Source organism: Suricata suricatta, chromosome 6 (genome assembly GCF_006229205.1).
Source record: "Suricata suricatta isolate VVHF042 chromosome 6, meerkat_22Aug2017_6uvM2_HiC, whole genome shotgun sequence".
Lineage (NCBI taxonomy): Eukaryota > Metazoa > Chordata > Mammalia > Carnivora > Herpestidae > Suricata > Suricata suricatta.
In genome coordinates this window covers 22705524-22724972 of record NC_043705.1, presented here as the reverse complement: position 1 = coordinate 22724972, position 19449 = coordinate 22705524, and the positions used below count along the sequence as shown (strand labels likewise).

At 38.2% G+C, this 19449-nt stretch overlaps 1 protein-coding gene across 4 annotated transcripts in view; it reads right to left on the bottom strand.

The window, feature by feature from the left end:
• Positions 1-19449, bottom strand: part of CDC42SE2 (CDC42 small effector 2) — a 121241-nt gene that overhangs the window by 90772 nt on the left and 11020 nt on the right. For 2 of the 4 annotated variants that reach the window (XM_029941851.1, XM_029941855.1), the window contains exon 1: positions 19311-19413. The exons of 1 other annotated variant lie outside the window; for it this stretch is intronic. The gene's annotated coding sequence lies outside the window, so the exon portion shown is untranslated. Of the gene's footprint in view, positions 1-19310; positions 19414-19449 lie in introns of those variants that run through there. One more of the 4 variants, XM_029941854.1, reaches the window with a different exon arrangement.

Here is a 19449-nt window from a genome sequence, read left to right as displayed (position 1 = left end):
AGAGACTACTGAATGCTGAGAATGAACTGAGGGTTGAAGGGGAAGGGGGAGGGGGAAAAAGAGGTGATGGTGGAGGACACTTAAGGGGAAGAGCACTGGGTGTTGTATGGAAAACAATTTGACAATAAAATATTATGGGGAAAAAAAAACCATAGGCAACATACAATACTCCTGAAATTACATCTTTGACAATTTTATAAACTTAAGGGGAAAACTTTTAATGTCAGTTTCTAAAATATTTGAGCAAGTACAAAGGTCTCAAAGAAAGTTTTAGGGTGTACATATACAAAAAAGTTCACGATAACAACTTGCAGACAGAGAATAACAGTACTCTAGAAATAACTGGAATAGCAATAGAACACTACCACCTCTTTAAAACCAATCAATTTGGAAAGTAAGTGGGAGGAAAAAATGGGGACCAACACTTCTATTTCAGTGTCGAGAAATGCTTATACCAAAATCTAATTCCATGCAAACAGTCAACAGGGATTCCTAAAGCAGAATTAGGTTTCCAGGTCAACTTAATACTTTCTCTTGCAAAAAACAGATGCCAGCTGAAGCTATATCCCCAACATGCTCTCAAATACTTAAAAGGTGAAAAACCATTTGACAGGTATTTAGCAAAAGGCTATTTAATGATATGCTCACCATACTGAAACTACTCAACAGTGTGGTACCTCACAAAATACGGTAGGTATAAATACTGTCTGACAGAAAAGCATACTAACTTGTAATACTCTCAAAATCTTATGAGCAAATAAAAATTTTCTTTAAAACATTCAATATCAAAAAAAGTGTACATTTCATTCTAAATTATAAGGGGAAAGACTATTTTTACTACCTTGCACATTCTTTATACAGATTACCACAGCTTCTCCTATGTTGACAAACAACTGAGGTAGTATGATTTTTTTTATGTTTATTTATTTTTGAGAGACAGAGTGTGAGCAGGGGAAGGGGAGAGAAAGAAGGAGAGATAGTATCTGACGCAGGCTCCATGCTCTGAACCATCACACAGAGCCAGACAGGGGGCTCAAACTCACGAACCGCTTAACCCACTGAGCCACCCAGGTACCCCCATAAATGGTTTTTAAAAAGATGTTTAGGGGCACTTGAGTGGCTTAGTCCGTTGAGCATCCAACTCTCGCTCAGGTCACAATCTCACAGTTCCTGAGTTCCAGACCCATGTTGGACTCTGTGCTGACAGCTTGGAGCCTGGAGCCTGCTTTGGATTCTGGGTCTCCTTCTCTCTCTGCCTCTCTCCCCTGACTAGTGCACACACGCTCTCAAAAATAAACATTTTTTAAAAAACTTTAAAAAGTGTTTAAATTACACATTAACTCAATCCTACGAAAAACCAGCAGTGAGGAGAAAAAAAGATTTTACAATTATATTCTTTGGAAAACATTTCACCCACTCAAGCCAAAGACAAACACTATAAAAAGTTTTACAAACACTAGTTTGAGTTTATTTCCAATTGGAAATATTAGAATTGACATGCTGCTTTATGAAAATGACAGAAAAAATGGGGCGCCTGGGTGGCTCAGTTGGTTAAGCATCCGACTTTGGCTCAGGTCATGATCTCACCTTCCACAGGTTCGAGCCTCCTGTCAGGCTCTGGGGGACAGCTCAGAGCCTGGAGGCTGCTTCGAATTCTGTGTCTCCCTCTCTGCCCCTTCCCCACTTGTGCTCTGCCTCTCTTTGTCTCTCAAAAATAAATAAATGTAAAAAAAATTTTTTTAAATGATAAAATAACAGAACAGCAATGGCTCACATTATAGGAAAAGAGAATTTTCTGAAAAAAATCAAGTCTAAGTTGGGAGTTTTTCATCTTACCAATTTCAAAATACACTGCACATAGAGCCTTGTCAACTGACAAATATAAAGGCTTCTGCTGAATGTAGATAGGTTTATTCCAACAGCTACTGGCATTGATTCTTTCCTACCATTCCTCATATATGCCGCCTTCCTTAACTCAGGCACAGGAAAACCAAAAATAAAACCAGAAAACTACATTTCCCAGACTTCATAGAACAGTTAACATTCAGAATGTAAATCAGGTTCTAGCAGTAAGGCCTCACTTTGAGATGTGAAAAGCAAAAGTGAAGGAAAGAAAATTTGGAAGCTATCCTTCTTATGTTAATTTAAGTGCTAAGCAATGACACAAAAGAATCAATGAGAGAAACAGTAACTTTAGTCACCAGATGCAAGGGTATCAAGAAGCGGTCAAAGTCACAGATTCAGCATTTCTATGGTGGGTGTCCGGTTTTATCATCCTGACCCTTCAGTTTTGGCTTTATCTTCTAAAAATATAATCCAGTGATGGTCTTCTGACTCCAACTCTTGCAAATCACCCAATGATTTTTTTTTAATGTTTTATTTATTTTTAATACAGAGAGAGACAGAGCATGAGAGGGGGAGGGGCAGAGAGAGAAGGAGACACAGAACTGGAAGCAGGCTCCAGGCTCTGAGCTAGCTGTCAGCACAGAGCCCGACGCGGGGCTCGAACCCACAAATGTGAGATCGGACCTGAGCCGAAGTCGGAGGCTTAACCGACTGAGCCACCCAGGGGCTCCAATGATTTTTTTTTAAGTATCAAATTCTCTGTATAAAATATCTTTCTTCCTGAAAATCCTAGAATACTGTTTGTATCTTGCAAAGAATGCCACAGATACAAGTTTAAAGTGTACACTGGCTATATTTATCCTCCCTGAAATACACAAGAATGAGTGTTATTCTGTACTACAATAATGAAGTAAAAATTTGAAGTGAATATGAAGATTTAAAAGTTCTTTTAGCTGTAGTATGAAATGACTTTGACACTTAATAAGAGCAACATAAAGTAGTAACATTTAATAAAACCAATAGTGCACTGTATCTTAACTAAAAAAAGAAAAAAAAACTAATAACATTCTAAAACTGGTCTTGCTTTTCCTGGCTAAATAAATTTATCAGTAATATACAAAGCCAGGCCACCTATGGTAATTTTTAAAAATGTTTCTTTCACTCTGATTATAAAAGAAGTATGTGCTGGGGCACCTGGTGGTTCAGTTAAGCACCCAATTCTTGATTTCAGCATAGATCATGATCTCAAGGTCCATGGGATCGAGCCCCACATTGAGCTCTGCACTGATAGCACAGAGCCTGCTTGGGATTCTCTCTTCCCCTCTATCTCTCTCTCTCAAAATAAACAAACATTTAAAGAATTTTTTTTTGTAAAGAAGTATGTGCTTATTGTGAACTATATAAAAAATACAGAAATGTTTAAAAATTTTGATAATCCCCATGCCCCACCACTACATTCACTGATAAACAGGTATACACGAACAACTTAGTATCTTAGTTTAGCAAAGAGACAATCATTTCCCCTTGAACCACTCCGTAATAAATTAAGGGATGGTACAAGCAGATGTGCCTAATTTAACCATTTCCCTTCACTGAAAATAAGTAATTTTCAATTGTTCTTTCACATAAAGAATGCTTCACTGAACATTTCTGGATAGAAAGCTTTTTTTCCCTCAGATTTTATTTTTAAGTAACTTCTACAGCCAACATTAGGCCCGAACTTATGACCCTGAGATCAAAAGTTGCATGCTTCAGTGACTAAACCAGCCAGGTGCGCCAGAAAGCTTTTTTAAGAGATTAAAAAAAATTGTTATATATCCATAAAGTATTATTCAACTATAAAAGAAATGGTGCAGTCTAGTAGTTCCTCAAAATATTAAACATAAAGTTACCATATGACCCAGTAATTTTGCCCATACCTATGATAAATTAAAACATACACCTACACAAAAAGTTGCATATGAATGAATATTCACAGCAGTATTGTTCATAATAGCCAAAATGTGGAAATAATCCAAATATCCATTAACTGATGGATAAATAAAATGTGGTATATCCATACATCTGATTATTCATCCCTAACAAAGAAGCATGTGCTGATACATGCTACAACACTGAAGAATCTTGAAACATTATGGTAAGTGGAAAAAGTCACTCACAAAACACACATACTATATGGTCCCATATATATAAAATGTCTAAATGGGGCAAATCCAGAGAGACAAAGAATAGATTAGTAGTTGTGAAGAGCTGGGAGAAATGGAGGAATGGGGGGAATGACTACTAATTCTTTTCTGGGATGATGAAAATATTCTAAAATTGGAGAGTGCTGAAGGTTGTACAATACTGACATATATACACTTTAGAAGGTTAATTACGATATTTGAATTACAATCCTGACACCAATTCCAAGGTGCAAAACACACCAACACCAAGCAATTCTCCAACATCAACTGGGCATCCTATAATTCAACTCAATTGTAACATTGTACCTGGAGATAGCATCAGATCCCACAGGCTAAGGGGCTCAGTCCTACAAGGATGCCCTACTCTTCAGAGAACAATCATAAGTCCAGACTGTCATATATGCTTCTGAGGTTCCCAAGGCACTCTCTTCAGTTGTAATTAATATGCTACAGCAGTTCACAGAAGTCTGAGAAACATTTTAGTTATGAGATTACCAGTTTATTATGAAAGGATATAATTCTGGAAGTCAAAAGGAAGAAATCAACAGGGATAGGGAAAGGGCATGTAGCTTCCACACTCTCTGAGCATGCCAGTCCCCTGAGCACCTTGATGTGTCCACTAGCCAAGAAGTTATCTTAACCTCATCCTTTGGGGTTTTATGGAGAGGCTTCGTTACACAGCCATGATTGATTAAATCACTGGTCTTTGGTTACGTCTGCAGCGCCTGGCCCTCTCTAGGTCTGAGGGGTTGGTTGCCCTGGCAACCAGCTGCCATCCTTAAGTGCTTCTGAAAAGTTACCTCATTAATGTTACAAAAGACACCTTGAAGACTCTCTTCACTTAGGACCTAATTCTGAGGGTTTAGGAGCCCGCACAAAAAAACAGGGAAGACCCAAAAGATTATTTATTGTAAATGACAATATCACATAAATTATCTCAATAAAGATGCCATAAAAACAAAAAAGAAAAAAACCTCCTCCCTCAAGAAAAGGGGTAAAGATTATTTCCTTAGGATATAGTCTCAGATAAAAATACTGCTCTTATATATATCCCGAACCGCTTCTGAAACCAAAACAAAAAAACCCGACAAACAAAAAACAACCAAAAAAGGTTCTACACTCCCTCCAGGAATATATTTATTACTTGTGGCACTGTACTCAGGTCAACTGGAACCATTTCTTAAATCTGGTGAGAGAAACTTTAATAATAATAAGTTAAACACTTTTTTCCATATTTTAGTCATTTTATTCTTCTGCAAAGGGTCAGTTCTCAGCCTTTAAAATAGACATCTTTATGCACACAATTGTTATACTATACATAAATGTTTCAATTTCTCAAGAAACAAAGAAACTAGTTATTAACCATTTTGGTCAGCAATAATGAACTTGTCCTAACTGTTCTACTTTGGTTTTTAACTTTAAAACTTGCCCTGAGGTCAAAATACTTTTTAAAAATAGTCACAAGAAGTACTCTCCTCCAACAGGCAGATTAAAATTACACTACACTGAATCCACCTGTGTTACATGAATTTCCAGTTTCCTGACTGCAAGTCACTTTTAAGTGAAATGTCCAAGTGACTCCAGAGAGATTTTAAAATAGGGGTGGCTTGGGTAGCTCAGTCATTTGAGCATCCAACTCTTATTTCAGCTCCGGTCATGTTCTCACAGTCCATGAGTCTGAGTCCTGCATTGGGTTCTGCACTAACAGCACGGAGCCTGCTTGGGACTCTCTCCCGTTCTCTATGTCCCTCCCCAACGTGTGTGTGCGCGCACACACACTGTCTCTCAAAAATAAAAATAAAAATAAACTTAAAATAATAATATAAAGTAGCAGAAAGGAAATATTTATTAAGCTTCTATAAGCCAAGTATTAATATGTACCTCATTTAATCCCACCAAACCTATTACCCTCACTTAAAAAAAAAAAAAAACTTAAAGTCACCAAGACTGAGAGCTGACCATGCAGCAAATATGTGGCAAAGTTATGGATCAACACACTTGGTGTGCCTGAGTGGTTCAGTCAGGTTAAGTGTCTCTTTATTTCAGCTCGGGTCATGATCTCACAGTTCTTGAGTTAGAGCAACCGGCTTCAGGCTGCCAGGGTGGATACAGCTTGGGATTCTCTCTCCCCCTTGCTCTGCCCATCCCTGGCTCATGCTTGCTCGCTCGCTCTCTTAAAATAAACAAACAAAACCCTAACGTGTGCCTAATTCCAAAGTACATATTTTTTATGCCACTTTACAAAGCTTCCCAAGTCACTGACTCTGAAAATGAGACAAGATATTCAACACCAATACTACCATATACTAATGTGACTAATTCCTGAGCTTTAGCACATATCATTTTTACAAAAAGGTATTTATTAAAAAAATACAAAAATGGGAGACCACAAATTCACTGTGAAATGGAAGTCTAAAAAATACTCATGTCTTAAACAGCAAAATGTACAGAAACCTACACATTTTTCTTAAATTTATATCAAAATTCACTAAACCTTCCAACATTTACAAACATGTGATCACTGGTTGAAAAACATTTTCTTAGCAATGAACTCCCAGTCTCTACTTGAGACGACAAATGCATCATTTCTCAGTAGAAAAGACCACATCAAGCACAATGCCTTTTATTCTTCTTTACCACAAGAGAAATGTTTTCAGGATTATATGCACCAACCAGGAGGTAGCATTACAAGTTAAGAGAAATGGCTACTTAGCTTACTTAACAAGAAAGAGTGCAGGAGCTTAGGAGCAAGCACTAATACAACAACAACAACAACAACAACAACAACAAAAGACAAAGTCAGAAACAATAAAAACAAGAAAAGAAACCAGCGTTCTATTCTACCAAAGGTAATAAATACAGCTGTGATAAAGGAAAAGTCATTTCAACTATTTAACTCTTAAAGGACTCTTTATTAGCTTTAAAAGCCACTTTTAGTCCCAAACAACTGCTTCATAAGATTAGGACTGATTTCCAAAGCATGAAATATGCCAATACATATTAGTGATTCTTCCACAAGGATTTGCACATTCATCAACAAAAACCAACTCAAACATTAATACAAGAATTCTTAAACTTTTTTCCAACCACTCCAACATATGAAAAAGGGTAGCAAGGGGCACCTGGCTGGCTTAGTGGGAAAAGCACGCAGACTCCTGATACTGGGGTTGTGGGGTGTAGCCCTATGTTGGGTGTAGAGATCACTAAAAGTAAATAAATTTCAAAAAATAAAATTAAAAAGGGTAGCAGTATCTAATGAAATTGTCTCAGATGAAAGCCTTTAATAAAACATATTTTTCTTCTAAAATTATTTTAATATTAAAGCAACTGGAGGACTTGGGGCAGACCAAAAAACATAAACTGTGTACAGGCCCTTATTTTTTACGCGAGGGCTATGATTAAAATAAGTCCACTGTACACAGAATCATGTACTGTTTTCCCTAGCTGGTATAACACAATCAAGCTATTGTGCAATGGTAAAAGAGCTCTTAAGAAAAAATTACTGCTGAAGTAATTTTTGAGTTGAGGTGACTTACCACATTCTACTCTCCATAAACACCATTGTTTTTAATCACAACTTTACTTACAGCTTTACCCACTGACAAAATTTTCACTTTCCAAAGAGATCCTTTCAAACTAAAGTAATAAAATAGTGGTTTTATGATCACAGTATTTGCTAAATTGTGTACTAAGTGAAAAAACATTTACTAATCGATTTGCTTAAAAGGACATTCAACAAAATATTACGGTGATCTTAGTGTGACCTAATTATGGATGTGTTTTTCTTCTTTAGCATATATGTATATTGACTCTCTGCATCAAATATGTTATTTTTGGGGGTGCCTGGGTGGCTCAGTCAGTTGAGCGTCTGACTTCGGCTCAGGTCATGATCTCACAGTCCGTGGGTTCAAACCCCAAGTCAGGCTCTGTGCTGACAGCTAGCTCAGAGCCTGTAGCCTGCTTGTGATTCTGTGTGTCCCTCTCTCTCTCTGCCCCTCCCCTGCTCATGATCTGTCTCTCAAAAAGAAAGAAATGTCAAAAAAAATTATTTAAAAAATGTTATTTTTTCAGTGCTTGTGCAAAAGAGACAGATCTTGAGTTAAATAAGAAATATAGGTGCCATATTTTAATTCATTATCACCAATGCAAATCCACTTATTAAGGTAACACAAATGTTGCTCAAAAACTGTCAGTAGATCAACAAAGTTCAATTTTTAAAAGAAGTTCCTCAGGAAAATTTTAAATAAATTTCCTCAGATAGGTGCCTTTAAGAAAGTAACCTTATGGTGAGGGGAGGGGAAACGGTGAGATAAGGGTGGAGAAAACAGCTTGCAACATCAGGCGATCAGAGGAAAGACAACAGAGAAAAACTACTAAAACCTGAGACACAGGACATCATTTCCTTGATTTAAAGATTCACAGAAGAAATGAAAGTAGCAAGAAGTAAATGATCAGAGACAGCAGGTAAGCACTTAGAGAGAGGTTGGGCACAAGATGAAAACAAAAAAGCCAGTGGGGTTCCTGGGTGGCTCAGGTCCTGATCACAGGATTCAATTCCTGGGTTTGAGCCCCAGGCTCTGTGCTAACAACTAGCTCAAAGCCTGGAGCCTTGTCTTCTGATTCTGTGTCTCCCTCTCTCTCTGAGCCTCCCCTACTCACACTCTCTGTCTCAAAAAATAAAACATTAAAAAGAAAAAGAAAACAAAAAAGCCAGAAAAACAAACAAGAAAACCCACATGAAACACTGAACTCAAGTGTATTTATATAACTCATTCCAAAAGGCAAATTTTAAAATAAAAGTTACCTAATAATTTATGACTCAAATTCAAAGAGCTCTGTGTTCTTCACCAGAAAAAGAACATCTTACAATGACTGTAGCAACTCAGTAGCAAAACCAAAAACACATTGAGAGGCTTCTCAAGGTCTTGTGTGCCTGATTTGGAATGAACTAGTTAAAATAAGGTATACAGTTAACCGATATACAAACATATAAATAGTCAGTTTTTACACATTAAAAGAACCTAGAAATCATCATCAGATATGAAGGGAATACACTTCTGCAGAAAAAAGGTACAGCACTGAGGTAAATCCATGACTGAACTGACTTCCTGACCAGAACGAAGAAATTATCTTTAAACAAAAATAAGTAATTCTACTTAGGTTAAACTGTAGAACATTTCAATATTCAAGCATTTTTATCCATAAAAACAACAACTTCATATGGTTCTACCCACTGGTCTGCTGATAAATATTTAACAACCACTCCTCTGGGGGAAAAAAAAAAAGTCCTGATTTGTAGCTTTTGCAGATTACCAAGCTGTAAAGAGCCCTTACCGCAGCCAGTTTCGAGCTGCCACCATGTCATCCCTGAACGTGGAGCAGGAGAGACGCACAGGATCAGCTCACCCGCTCCAACACACCGTTAGTTCTTCCCGATACTCTCATCTAAGCATCATCAGCAGTTACTAAATTTTCTCAACCTTTCCTTAAATCAAGCTTTTACCTGAATGATCCTGTTTCCTCCTTCCCTAAGTTAGGAGGAATACATTTTTGACACTTTAAAATATCAGCGAACTAAAGTTCATTCACAATAAAGAAAAGACGAAGCTGGTACCTCATTTTATTCACTCAACACTTTTTTAGTAAACACTGATCTACTAGTGTCTGAGCACTGTGATAGCAAGGAACCAGTAAAAGGACCTCCCTGCTCTCATAAAGTTTAATGGATTTTAGGACACAATAAAAAAAATTAAAAATGTCCTATTTTAAGGTCTGGCAAACACTATAGTGTGTAACAATGATGGGAGGGTGCTATTTTAAGTTGAGTGGTGAGGAAATGAGGTGATATTTAAGCTGAGATCTTAAAGCAAAGAGGCCAGCCTTGCAAAGATCTGGGGACCATCATTTCAAAAAGACAGAGCAAATACCTAGTATGAAAAAATCCCTGGGGTGTCTAGGTGGCTCAGTAGGTTAAGCTTCTGCTCAGGTCATGTTTGTGAGTTCGAGCCCCATATCAGGTTCTGTGCTGACAGCTCAGAGACTGGAGCCTGTTTCAGATTCTGTGTCTCCCTCTGCTCCCACTGTCTCACTGTCTCTCTCGCTCTCAAAAATAAATAAACACTAAAAAAAATTTTTAAAGTCCTAACGCAACCACAAGCAAAGCATGTCTGAGGAATTAATTTGTGGCTAACGGCTTATGGTAAGGAACGGTGAGCTACTCTGAGAAGTTGTAAGATCCATAATATATAAATAGAATGTGAGTGAGCTTCTATTTCCTGGGTGAGTTTAGTTTGTATTTTATTCTGAGCAGACTGGGAAGAATAGTTTGAAAAAGCTGTTCTATGAATGAATGAATGAATACTTTAACAACCCCTTATGAGACCCGGTTCACAGCCTATTATTTATATTCATTTTTCTCAACTTAATCATTTTGGTTACTTCACAATCCACCTAGAACATTATCAAGTTAAAGCAGACCATAGTACGCCTCCAACTATGAATACATCTAAAATAAATTTAGAGATCTGACTACATATCAGTTCAGAAATAATGATCTTATTAATCCAAGATGGGTATTTCATATATGAAATGTTAACATATGAATTCAGATAGGCCGATGTCAAATTCTCATGAGGATTATATAATTAGTCTACCAAACAGAACGATTAGTTCAAAACTGTCGGCAAGCACTTCTTAGTATGTCATCCAAAATGAACTTTACAAGACATGTAAGCAAACTTTTAAAAAACTGCCGTGTTTTATTTTTTGTCACGTTTTAATATGAAAATTTTTATATTTTAATTTCCTATTTAATATGAAAGAAAAATATACCAATTCTGACTTATAGATACTATTGCTTAGGAGTTACAGTAAAATATTCAACATATAAAAGTTTATATATTTGCATCTTACAACAACTATAGATACATACCAACACATACATACCATATTACAGTCATCAGACAAGCAAGCAAGTCAAATTATTGCATATTAATAAAAACAGGGAAATGTTTAGATTGGTTTATGTAGAATAATGTATTCTTAATGCAAAACAGTTATTCATTTAGAAACTTCTAAGTCACTTATTTTAACTGTTTATTTAAAGGGGTTTTTTTAATGAACAGGAAATGAGACTTATAACTCAGAAAAAAAAGTTTAAAAATAAATAAATTTTAGTGGCACCTGGCAGGCTTAGTAGGTGGAGCATGTGACTCTTGGTCTCAGAGTTGTGGATTTGAGCCCCACACTGGGTGTAGAGATTACTTTGAAAGAAAATCTTCAAAATTGACTTTAAAAAGTTTTTAAAAATCTTGTCTCAGCATAATGAAATACTTAACGTTTACATTATCATGAACTTCCCTCACACTTCCTTTTCCTCCTTAAATATCAGTTAAATTATAGCTTTAAAAGTGCATTTAAAAACATTCAAGTGTTTTTCACTAAAAGCACAAATATACTCATACATATTATTCAATAAAATTGCACACATTAAAGTAGCTAGCTGCTAGCTTACCACAGATCTATAATAAAGCTACTCACAGTTCCCCCTTTTTCAAGGGGGTGGTTAAACAGGCAGTGCAAGGCCAGGAGGACAAGCTATACTCATACATTTTTGTACGTTGAAAAGCTTTAAAACTGAGACCTACTTCTGACTTCTCTACAAAAAAATTAAGAAATGCTAAGTACACTGTTAGGTAAGCCACATTCTTGATCACAGTTTTCTTTAACAAAAGGAGTCTGGCAATAGATAAGCAACTAAATTTTGGCTCCCAATCTCACTTGAACTAGTATCACTGATAAAAGAAAGGGGTAATAGAGCCCAACTCGAAGAGCCTAGTAAGTCCATGTAAATCACTAATATTCAGAATTCAAGAAACAGCCCAAAACAAGTATGGGGCAAGCCACAATAATTTAAGTGTGGTCACCCTACTTCCAAATCAGGCTTTCCTTTTCTTTATTCCATTTACCTTACGTCTCTGTTCCTTTCCTATCTCCTCTGTCCCCTACCACTTCCCTGTGTATTTTCACGTTCCATACACAAAAAGTGATTTGAACATACTTTTTCCTCTTGTATCTACATGTCTTTACATAATTCTTACAAGACTACAGGTTTTAGGTGAAAAACTTTTAGTCAAAATACTTTTAGTTATAGAAATATACATAAAAGCTGTTATCAAAGACATAAATAACAAGCGGCCACTCAATTAGCAAATGTGAATGCTCATCCAGTGCAAGTATTGTTCTGAATACTGAGGATCCTTCAATGAAAAGAAAGCTCTTTCCCCAAGGACACTAAGGCAAAACTGTGCTTGGCAGGTTTAAACCAAGGAGAAACTAGTAGGACATGCCATCCAAGAAGTTAAAGGCACAGACAATGGAGGGCCGTGTAGGCCCTGTTGTATTCTGGCTTTTACTCTGATTAAGGAAAGGCACTGAACGGTTTTGAAGACAGAAGTAAAATAATTAAACTTTCATTTCAAAAGGATGACCCTGGCTACTGTGCTCAGAAAAGAGGAGAAGCACCAAAGAGACCAGGAAAGAGACAACTAAAATGACACGCAAGAGATGATGTTGCTTAGAGAAGCAGCAGCTGAAGATACCAAGTTATGGTTGTATTCAGCGTATGGTAGATTTTAAGATAAATACAGGATATACTTTCATGATACATTATTTAGAATTAGATGTGGAAGTATGAGAAAAAGAAGTCAAGAATGTCTACAAGGTTTCAGCCAGAAAAACTGAAAGGAGGAGTTGTCACCTAGGAAGGCAAGGAAGACTAGAATAGGAACAGTTATTGGGGTGGGAGAGAAAAAGATGAGGCGTTCAGTTTCGACTTACTAAATGTGGGAGGTCTACTTGGGAATGCTGACTTGGCAGCTGGGTACACACGTCTGGAGATTAAGAAAGAGAACCAGGCTGAAGATAACATTTTTAGTTTGAAATATATAATTCTAGTTAAAGAACAGGATGGGATTACAAAGACTACATATAAATATAAAAGAGCTTTAAACATAGAGCTCTGGGACACTGCCTTATTTTATAGAAGTTGGAGCAACGAAACAGAACCAGCAGAAGAAACTAAAAATAAGTAGCGGTGTCCCAGAAGCAAAAGGAAAAAAGATTTCCAAGATGAGAAAATTATCAACCATGTTAAATGCTGCTGCTACTACATCCAACAGGATCAGTACTGAGAACTGACTAGGGAATGAATCAGCAAGGAGGTCATTAGTAATCTCAATAAGACTAGTTAGAGTGAAAAAGAAAACAAACAAACCCATAGGTAATGAATCCAAAGACACAGTACTGATGACCACAAAAACTCTTTCAGAAAACAGTAGCTGAAGAAAAATGTGTTGTTAGGGGAGGTTTCTTTCTTTTTTTTTTTTTTTTTAAAGATGGGAGATAGTTCAGCATATCTCTACTCTGATAGGAATGATCTAGTAGAAATGGAAACAGTGATGACGCAGCTCATTGGCAGTCAGGAGACTGGTATGAATACAGAGGCAATGCAATGTCCTTGGCAGCAAGGGATAGAACCAAGGTCAGAAGAATGGAGGCCATGACGGTCATACCCTAACAGAAAACCCAGAGTGAGTAGGTAGAGAGGCAAAACTTTTCCTCTGACTGCTTTCATTTTCAATATACAGAAAGTAAAATTATTAGCTGAAAATGAAAAGAAGTGCTCGAGTTCTAAAGAGAGATGTAAAATGGTCATTTAGGGGGGTGGGAGAGGTATTCAACCAGGAAAATGTACTAAGATTACAGAACGGGGGGCAGCATGAAGGGCCCTCCTTAGGTCAGGTCAGCAGGGAGACCAGGTCAGCAGTGGTATGTTTTCCTCAAGCTGCACTCAAGGTAACATCTAGATGCACAACTGAACTGGGGGAGAAGAGGCAAACTGCAAGATGAGTAAAGTGAAGAAGTGCTACAAGGAACAAATTGTAACACAGACCATGGATTCAAAGCATGGATGTGGCAGAAGGGGGCTTGAGACAGTAACAAGATGGTGTCAGCAATGAGCTATAGGTCCCAGACACAGAAGTACTGTTTAAGTGGGGATAATTTACAGAAGAATCTGGGAAGGTGCGATGCTGAGGTCCTGGTGGAATGCAATAACCTTAATAAAGGAGGGATCTGCCTAAAAAGTTATAGAATTACTATAATGACTCAAGCAAAACCTGTCCTTGGGCATAGTGAGCCTGAAGATGAGGGCACTTGGAAGGTGAAGGGAATGTCATAGAAGAATTATATCACAAGAATTGTAGCTGGAAGATTTCCAGACATAGAATCCCTAAGAAAACCATTTCCAGCACTTCTGAAGAAAGGGTCCACTTTGAACAACTGCCCAATCCATAAGGCACCAAAGACAGATCATAAGCAGATGAGCCAGGTTAAAATCATACCTTCTCCCCCAATCCCTTTTCCCCAGTGAGTTGGACCATGGACAGGTGAATTGGACAGCACATTAAAGAGGAGCTGGCAAAATAAGAGACACCTACTGGGACTCCTGCTCTAAAGCAGGCTTCTAGAGCTCAAGAAGTTCTGAGCTAGAAAAGTTTTAATTGTGTTAAAAGTTTTATAACACTGAATATTATACTGAACTGTGTCTTCCAATGACTAAAATAAGACTATTATAATAGGGCGCCTGGGTGGCTCAGTCGGTTAAGCCTCCGACTTTGGCTCAGGTCAGATCTCACGTTTGTGCGTTCGAGCCCTGTGTCCAGCTCTGTGCTGACAGCTAGCTCAGAGCCTGGAGCCTGATTCCAGTTCTGCCTCCTTATCTCTCTGCCCCTCCCCCTCTCATGCTGTGTCTCTCTCTGTATCAAAAATAAGTAAAACATTAAAAAATTTAAAAAAATACACTATTATTGACAAGGAAACACAAGAATTTCTATCATCTAAGTAACTAGAAAAGCTATTTGATCTTCCTTAAAGGTCATCCACAAGCAGGGAAATCCTTAATCTACAGGGACAATTTGAAGGTATAGGGAGAGAGAGTTGTTTTCTGCTGAAACTTTATCAAATGCCATCCACTATACACAACAGTTCCACAGATATCCATGGGTTCCCACTATATTTAAGAGCAAAATATACTCAATGCTGAATATCCAAAAAATCAGTTTTGTTTTATTAAGCAAAAAGTGGAAGTAGATTAAGGTAAATGAAACAAAATTATTTTATTTTACTAAAAGATGCTTATAATAATTCAATTATAAAGATTCAACCAGAAATCTTAGCAGGCATTTCTAAATTGGTAAGATAGAAATGAAGATGTCAGCACTCATGGGTTAGACATTTTTAAAGACACCTAAATTTAATATAGAATTATCTAATGCTTTCTAAGAAAAAGAGGTTTTACTACAATCCATTTTGACTAAATTGCATTTGCAGGTATTTTATCCTGTCATGATAAAGACAACTTATTACCTCAGTTCAGAAACTCCCTTTGGAAGGGATCCCACGACTCTTTCAGCTAAATCCTCCTCTGGTCATTGTTAGTATTACAGAAAAGTTCAAGTATACTTAAGCTTTGAAGTGAGGTACCAGGATACATAAAGTTAATTATTAATAAGCTAAATTCCAAGTTTTTCCACATGGCATGCAAAAAAAAAAAAAAAAAAAAAAAAAACAACCCAGAATAAATTCCCTCACCTAACTAGTAAGTAATAAGGATAAGCTCACATTTCACTCCATTCTTCTCTAGAATGCACAGAAACCCATAATGTTCCCTTCCACAACAGATCTAACATTTAATAGTCAATGAAAATGTTAACATATTTCATGAGAATGGAGATTAGGAGCACCGTAACAGATGAAAACCAATATGCATTTCCAATTGTGAGAAAAAACTTATTACTTATAAACCACTTTGAAAATGTTTTATACAACTGCTAATTGATACTCTCAATCTATACAAATATGAGAACAGCTGCAATATGCTTTTTATGAGCATCATTCTTAATCACTATTAATTATATCTGACAAAGGAAACAGTTTGTATAGCACTCTCAAGGGTCCCCCCCCAAAAAACTTTAAAAATGAACAAACTTCCTACTCCCATCCTGTAACAAAATACACATACCCTGCCTGAGAAAGAAAGCATCAACATTTCAAATACTCCAACAATTATAAAATGGTGTCATCCTGGAATTTATTTAGACTGAAAACACTATAAACTCTTCCCAAATAGAAATAATACACTGAAAACCAATTATTTTTTAAGGTATAAAGACCTAGTCATCAGGAGTTCTTATTTCTTAGAAAAAAAAATTAAAATGTCTCAATACTCTTCACTTGATCCTAGTCAAAAGGCCAAAGAGTGATAAAATGTCTCAGTACTCTTAACTATCAGGAACTCTGATGAGGAAGTTTGTATCCAAAATACATCAAGCATTTTTTACTCAGTATACCACAGCTTGCATACACCTTTTAAAAGTATGTTTTTCTATATTAGAGAGGGGCACGGGGAGTGAGTGTGGGGAGGAGGGGGAGAACCTCGAGCAGGCCCCACCCCCAGCGCAGAGCCCCACTCAAAGCTCAAGCCCAGGTCTCTGGGATCAAGACCCAAGCCCGAATTAGAAGTCAGACGCTCAACTGACTGAGCCACCCAGGCATTCCTTGTTTACATTTTTTTTAAACATCACTATTAGCATCGACTACCAAGTTTCTTATCAGCATCAGACTATCAGCTATATATTGTCACAGAAACTCTTCCTACTAGAAATATACATTTAAAGAAAAACTATCACAACTCTCTACTACTAAAAATTAAGGAATTACTTTCCATATTACTCCCAAGCACAACCACAAAAAGTAACCAATAAATCTAAAAATCTGAAAGTTCTACCTGAAGGGTATCTTCAACAACTTCTAAGGCATTAACAAGTCAAAAGGACCCACCTAAACTGAAATGCTATCTATAAAAAAAATTATTACCCTACATTATTTTGTAATGGTCTAAAATGACTTTTGAACACATCAATTTAGCCTTCTGATGAGGCCAAATAAAATAAGCACTGTTTTGGGGGCACCTGGGTGGCTCAGTCGGTTGGGCATCTGACTTTGGCTCAGGTCATGATCTCACACCTAGTGGATTAGAGCCCCACATCCGGCTCGGTGTGGACAGCTCAGTCTCCCTCTCTCTGTCCCTCCCCAGCTAACACTCCGTCTCTCTCACTGTCTCTCTCTCAAAAATAAACATTCAAAAAAAAGATTTTAAATAAGCAGGTTTTTTTTAATCCTCTGTAATAAGACGAAAGCAGGCAATGCAACCTTACGTTAAGAATAAATTCAATACCACAAATCGAATTATTTTTTATTAAGCAGTTTCATCACAGCTGCAATACTAGATAGAGGTAAAGACCAAATATGGAACCATGAATTATTACTAATAGTCCTTCCCTTTTCAGCATGATCAAGTCAATACTGTATTTATTTGTAAACGGTGACTAAAAGATTAAATCAAACTTCTGAATAGGTGCTTTAAGACATTTCTTGTAGAAAAGGAATCCACTGTTTTTCCTTGGAGATTTTTAAAGCTAGAAAATGTAGTATAGCAAGGATTATTTACAGAAAACAACCAGAGATACATTAATCTTCAATAAATACACTGTATCAAAATCATCCAGTGAATAAAAAATAAAAGTACTAGTGTGTTAAATCTCTTCTTTCATTTTAAATTGATTGATTTTATTAAACAGACAATACGAAAATGCATTGTCTCAGCTCTAAGAAGTTACTTATTAACCACTGAACAGATTGTGAGGGATCTACACTTCCTGCAGTCCACCTGCCATCTTTCCCAACTTTAAATAGGCAGCAGGGGTACAAGACATGGATAATGAGGAAAGAACTTCACGCTCAGGTTAAAGCTATAATTGTGGGGTTTGTTTGCTTCTAGAAACTCACCAACCAACTCAGGTGCCAGTACATAATGCATGCTTAATGAATACCCGCTGACTAGAGTTTGATCAGTGCAGCATTAGTCCTCCTTCCCCCACTAACTTTACAGTTCCCTCTAGTTAAAAAAGCAACTTAAGACCACGCCATCACGGTCACTCAAGAGCCCATAAACTTATCTATTCATAATGAAAGATAATTTGGGGGTCTCAAGGGAACAAAATACAATCCAAACATTTCTTAATTTCTTCGCTCTTTCAAAACAAAATCAGAACAGTTGTTCTTAAATAACAAAAAAAAGTCTACCAACTTTCCTCAAAATGAAAAGTTCCACATTTCGACCATATTTTCTACACTTGTAACAAGGCTAACTGATTATCAACACTATGTACACGCTGGGTAAAAGCAACAAACAAGCATATCGACAAAAACGACATGTTGTATGCCAACGTTTTTTCCTCGAGTCAAGAGGGCACATGCCTAAATTTTACTAGCTCTGAAATCAGTTCTGAGGTTTCAAGATTCGCTCATTCATTCAAATAACTTTACTGAGCACCTACTATAAGCCAGGCTCCTCAACAAAATGTCAATTTTGTTAACTGAACCTCAGCACGAAATTCCCCTGCAGAAGCTCATCATTTACAATAACAGCAGCCAAAGAGAAATCCCAGCGTTGTTTCAAGTACACATGAAGTCAGCCCATCGGGGCTCCTTTTCAGCTCTATGAATGCGGCGTCGGTGAGCCGCTACCTACCACGCCCGATACCAAAAATCACAACTAAAGCAGCAAGCGCTCGGTAAGACAACCTGTAAGAGTAACATGAGCTCCTCCGAGGAGGTGGTCAGTCAGGGCTTTCTCTCCGGGGCCCAAAGAGAACCGCGGGGAGACCCGCGGGCTGAATGCACCGCAAGCCTCAGGCGAGAGTCGGGGAGAGTCGGGGTTCCAGAGGCAGGGGGTCCCCGCCCCCCCCCTCACCTGGAAGACCCGACCTTCTCCGCCCACCCCCTCGCCGCTCCCTTCTGACTCCCAACCTGCAAAGTTGGGGGGAGGGGGGGGTCTTTCCATTTCCATTTTACATCAGGCGGGCGGTTGGCTCCCTCAGCCGCCCGCCTGTCGTGAATTTTGAACTGAGCATGTAACCATTTCTCAGAAGGAAGGGAAGAAAAACCAAAGGCAGGGTCCGTAGGAAGACCTCGCCCAGACCTGAAAATGGAGCCGCAGGCTCAGCCCACAGCCCGCAGCGCGCGGGGGGCAGGGCCGGGCCGCGCTTCCCACCGAGCCCTCAGCAGCGGGGGTTCGAGGCTGGGAGCCCCCGCCTAGGAGGCCGCGAGGGCGAGGGGTGGGGGCCGGCGCGCGACCCGGGCCAACGCTGCACTCACCGTCGCCTTTGTCTCTGCCGCCAGCTCCGGCCGCAGCCGCTCTCGGTGCCGGCTCCGCGGCTCCTGCCACCCCCACGCCCGCAGCTGCGCTCCCCGGCGCGCTCGCCGCTTCCTGGCCCCTCCCTCCCTGCCCAGGCTC